Raw genomic sequence first — 5,611 nt, 5'->3', positions numbered from 1 at the left:
GGTTCATTCAAATGTGCCTCGGCCATAAATTTTATTATTGCCCTTCTGTCCTCTTCTTACTTCTTTCAATGTGATTTTATGCTGCTTTCTTCTCTATTTATGCTGCTATTCAGCCTATTCTAATTTCTTGCTATAATGTGATTGATCTTTTGTGCGAAGCCTCTCCATTACAATTTTGGATGTGTTGTTTCTTGTTCAGTTGGCTAAGCTGACTGGTGTACTGACGATCTATTTGTTCAATTTTTCTAATTTCTCTCTTTGGTTACAACAGATTGTAAATTCAATGGGGAAGAAAAAAACAGATGAGGCTGGTGTAAGTGGGAAGGCTAAGGGAAGCAGCAAAGATTCCAAGGAAGGGAAAAAGGAGAAGCTTTCTGTCTCTGCCATGCTTGCCAGCATGGACCAGAAACCTGAGAAGCCCAACAAAGGATCTTCAGCCACTAGTGCTAGTAAGGCCAAGCCTAAAGCAGCTCCAAAAGCATCAGCTTACACTGATGGTATTGATCTTCCTCCCTCTGATGACGAGGAAGAGGAGTATCTTCCTGGCTCCGAAGAAGTGGAAGAACAGATCGATGGTCATAGAAGGCATAGAAGGAATGAAGCAGGTCCAATTGATACCTCCGTAAGTTATAAAGAGCTAAATAAACGAGAAAAGAAGGATATGCTTGCTGTTCAGGCGGCTGAGGTGGCAAAAAAGGAGGCCCTTAGGGACGATCATGATGCTTTTACTGTTGTTATTGGGAGCAGGGCGTCTGTTCTTGAAGGTCAAGATGATGCTGATGCAAATGTTAAGGATATAACTATAGAGAATTTCCGTAGCAGCTCGTGGAAAAGACCTGTTAAAGAACACATCAGTTAAGATATCTCATGGGAAGAGATATGGTTTAGTTGGTCCCAATGGAATGGGCAAGTCCACCCTACTAAAGCTCCTTGCTTGGAGGAAGATTCCTGTGCCAAAAAACATTGATGTACTTTTGGTCGAACAAGAGATAGTTGGTGATGATAGGACTGCACTTGAAGCTGTTGTTTCAGCTAACGAGTAACTCATCAAGCTCCGAGAAGAGGCTGCATCTTTACAGAATGCTGCTGCATCTGTTGGTGAGAATAAAGATGATGCTGATGGGGACAACATTGTAGAAAAACTTTCTGAATTGTAGGAAAGGTTGCAGCTGATGGAATCAGATGCTGCTGAGGCTCAAGCATCAAAAATTCTCGCTGGGCTGGGTTTCACCAAGGAAATGCAGGGGCGTGCTACCCGATCTTTTAGTGGTGGATGGAGGATGAGAATTTATCTAGCACAGGATCTTTTTGTTCAGCCTACTCTATTGCTCTTGGATGAACCTACTAATCATCTTGACCTTCGGGCTGTTCTATGGTTAGAATAGTACCAGTGCAGATGGAAGAAAACTCTGGTCGTTGTTTCACACGATCGAGACTTTCTGAACACTGTTTGCAGTGAGATCATTCATCTCCATGACATGAAACTACACTTCTATCGTGGTAACTTTGATGATTTTGAAAGTGGATATGAACAACGTCGCAAAGAGATGAACAAGAAGTTTGAGATTTATGATAAGCAGTTAAAAGCTGCCAAGAGATCTGGAAGTCGAGCACAACAGGAGAAGGTAAAAGACCGAGCCAAATTTGTAGCTTCCAAAGAATCAAAGAAAAAGGGAAAGGATAGGGTTGATGAAGATGAAACTCCACCTGAAGCCCCTCAGAAGTGGAGGGACTACAGTGTGGAGTTCCACTTCCCTGAGCCTACTGAACTGACACCTCCACTTCTTCAGCTAATTGAGGTCAGCTTCAGTTATCCTAATCGACCGGACTTCAGGCTCTCTGATGTTGATGTTGGAATTGATATGGGGACTCAAGTTGCTATCGTTGGGCCCAATGGAGCAGGCAAATCAACCTTGCTTAACCTCTTGGCAGGTGATTTAGTTCCTACAGAAGGTGAAGCCCGCAGGAGTCAAAAGTTGAGGATTGGAAGGTACTCACATCATTTTGTTGATCTTCTCACAATGGATGAAACACCTGTCCAGTACCTGCTTCGTCTTCACCCAGATCAAGTGGGACCTAGTAAGCAAGAAGTTGTTCGTGCAAAGCTAGGAATATTTGGACTTCCCAGCCATAACCATCTTACCCCCATTTTAAAGTTGTCTGGAGGACAAAAAGCTAGAGTTGTGTTTACATCTATTTCCATGTCGAAGCCTCACATCTTGTAGATAAGCCCAGTGGCGGAATCAGGATTTTCATCGAGGGGGTTCAAAAAAATAAGTAGACACGCTAATAGTATCTACAAATAAGCAGATCGGATCGGGTCATATATGAACGGGTCGAATCAAATATAAGCAACTAGATAAAATTCAACTTTAGCTCAACACGAACAATAAAATAGAGAAAGTACGCGTTTGACATAATATTAAAATCAATATGAGAAAATGTATTTTTAAAATTTTAATTATGGGTTCTGTCGCCGTCATTGTTGTATAAATATATTATTCAATTTTTGAAACTAAATAAGGAACACAAAAGATTATACTATCCAAAAAAATATATTAAAATAAGAGAAATAATTAAATGAAAGTTTAATAATGAGGATTTTCTTAATTCTTGATTTGTACGTTAAAGGCATATTTTTTCTTAAGTTGTGGTCACTAATCTGTAGTAGAAGGATAAGAGAATACTTCCAAAATCCAATCCTATTTATTTAATCTTACTTATAATCATATTATTCCTTAATCAAATAAAAATTAAATGTTTGACTTAAAATGAGTATGAGAGAATTTTTAAAAAAATTTTAAATATGAAAACTCAAAAAAAGTTATAACTTTTACTTAATTTTATAAAAATAGAAATTTTTTTATTGTAAAGTGTAATTCATTTTATGTTGTGCTCTAAAATATTAATGTAAAATAATTAAACACATATAATATAGTTTAATATTACAATATTGGGGTTGGACGTTTCATTTATTAAGCAAATAAAAATTAAAATATGCTGAAACTAAAATATGAAAAAACAATGTTGCTACCCGGGCTCGAACCCGCAGACTTAGCTCCAGAATTTGCAATTTCGTGAACCCCTTTACCGCTGGACCAAGTCTTTGGCTTGTGTTCAGGGGGTTCATTATTAAATATATACTCATAAACCAACAAATTGATTCTATACGTACGGTGTAATTTTTCGACGAAGGGGGTTCATCCGAACCCCCTAGGCTGTATGTAGGTCCGCCCCTGGATGAGCCAACAAACCATCTGGATATGCAGAGTATCGATGCTTTGGCAGATGCACTTGATGAGTTCACTGGTGGAGTTGTGTTAGTAAGTCATGACTCGAGGCTCATATCGAGGGTCTGTGATGATGAAGAAAGAAGTGAAATTTGGATAGTTGAGAATGGGACCGTTGAAAAGTTCCCAGATACATTTGATGAGTACAAGGCAGAGCTTGTAAGGGAAATCAGGGAAGAAGTTGATGATTGATGTTGCAACTGGCTTATTCTATTGTAGAACCCGTTTGGATTGACTTAAAAAAATAGCTTTTATGTATGAAGTGCTTTTAGAACTTTTATGTGCTGAAAGTTATTTTTATAAATTAGCAGTTGAGTGTTTGGATAAAAGTGTTTATGCTGAAAATAAGTTGTTGATGTGTTTGGCAAATAAGTGCTGTTAAGCACTTATTTTCTGTCAAAATGACTGAAATACCCTTAAAGCTGTTAAAGCCATAATAAGTTGATTTAAAAAAAATTTAAACTCTAAAGTTGATTTTAATCAAAAGTAATTTATAAAATGTTTCTAAATAAAATATTTATTTACGTTATTTTTTTATAAAATGTTTTTAAATAAAATGTTTATTTAAGTTATTTAAGTTATTTTTTTATAAAATGTTTATTTAAGTAATTTATAAAATGTTTCTAAATAAAATGTTTATTTAAGTTATTTAAGTTATTTTTTTATAAAATGTTTATTTAAGTAATTTATAAAATATTTCTAAATAAAATGTTTATTTAAGTTATTTTTTTTATAAATACATGTCTCATTTGCACTTTCTAATGAAGTTTGTTGGCGTAGTGTGATTGCTTTAGTATCCTTTGTTTCCAACCGAAACCACTCCACTATAAATACAAGAAGTGGAAAATATTCATATAATACAAGCATTAAGCATTAGAAATGTCACTAGCAATCATATCACGAAACCCCATCCAATAGACATCATTTTGTTCTCCTACATCTTCGACACCTACATTGTTAGCTCTTGAAGTTGTGCCAATATCATTAGAATCAACCGATGGAATATTGCTCTCATTCTCGGCTGTTTGGAATGCATCATCCACATTGCATTTCTTTCTAATATAATTGTGAATGGCCATAGTAGCAAGTACGATGTCCCTTTGTGTGTCAATGTGATAGTATGGCATGTCTCTCAAAATAGACCATCTTACTTTCCAAACGCCAAATGTGCGCTCTACTACATTTCTACAAGAAGAGTGTAAATAGTTAAATTTCTCAGTGCATCCTCCTGTAACAAAAAAATCAAAAACCACTTTAAACTAACCAAGCAATTTAACAATAAAAGAAAAAAGAAAGATAGTGCAAAATAAAGATAGTGCAAAATAGCTCACATAGTCCAAAAGCAGATTCGTGACTTTTTTCTTTATCAATGTTTAATATTTATTTTATCATCAACATTTAAACCAAGCAAAATAAATGTGTAGAAACAGGAGAAAAATGTTCCAGAAATTATTGGCAGTGATAAATGCATGGATATAGATAGTGCAAAAGAAGAAGAGAAAACTGAAGTGAAACAAGAATCAACAATATCAACCCCTCAAATTGGTGTTCTTTCTTTTCCTCTCTTGGTTGTCTGTGCAGGTACATACAAACCTTCTACATTTCTCAACAACAGCATCCTTCAGCAACAGATCCACCAACCTGCAATACTCAAGGAACACCTACAAGTCATTAGTATTAGTTATTATAACTTGCAGAATTGTTTGTTTGTGTGTTTTTCTGTTTTTGTGGGTGGGTGCAGGTACTCTAAGGAGCTGATCCTGATCACAACTAAAGGTCTCCTCTTGGGAGTAGCTTGCAACAACAAGCATCTCAACCTCCTCCACTATGGAAGTACCATGGACCTACACAAGGACTTGCAGTAGCCTATGCATATATTTCCCTTGTTTGTCTCTTTACCACTTGTCTATACAGGTTCAAATCACCTCACCAGAAGAGGGACAACAACATGGCATACTAGGACCTCTCTTCAGCCTCCCATTCATGCCAAATTCTTCCCTGCAACATCTGAACCTAAGCTACAGCAGGGTATGATGTACAGGGTGTTTTGCATCATGTGGACCTGTCCAAAGGCCTCCAAACTTTGTAGGATTGCAGCAAATACTATATTGACAAGGCCCAAGAAGTTTCAGCTCGAACGGATAAATGGAGACGCTAGGCGAGCGACCTTGAAAAAATCAGCTGTCTTAAGCCTAAAGAGAGATCCTTTTGTAATTTGGAACCTCCAACTTGGGAAACAAGCCTTCAAATTTTGCAAGGTTAAAGAAAAGGCTATATATGCAAACCTCATGAAGTTTCAGCTCAAACGGATAATTGAAGAC

The 5,611-nt window shown here is 36.7% G+C and overlaps 1 pseudogene; it reads left to right on the top strand.

Moving 5' to 3' along the window:
- Window positions 1-254: 254 nt before the first annotated feature.
- On the top strand, window positions 255-3,503 carry LOC129891333 (ABC transporter F family member 4-like; annotated as a pseudogene).
- Window positions 3,504-5,611: the final 2,108 nt, after the last annotated feature.

This window comes from Solanum dulcamara, chromosome 6 (assembly GCF_947179165.1).
Source record: "Solanum dulcamara chromosome 6, daSolDulc1.2, whole genome shotgun sequence".
NCBI lineage: Eukaryota > Viridiplantae > Streptophyta > Magnoliopsida > Solanales > Solanaceae > Solanum > Solanum dulcamara.
The sequence above is the reverse complement of the archived record's forward strand: the minus strand, read 5'-3'. Positions and strand labels throughout refer to the sequence as shown.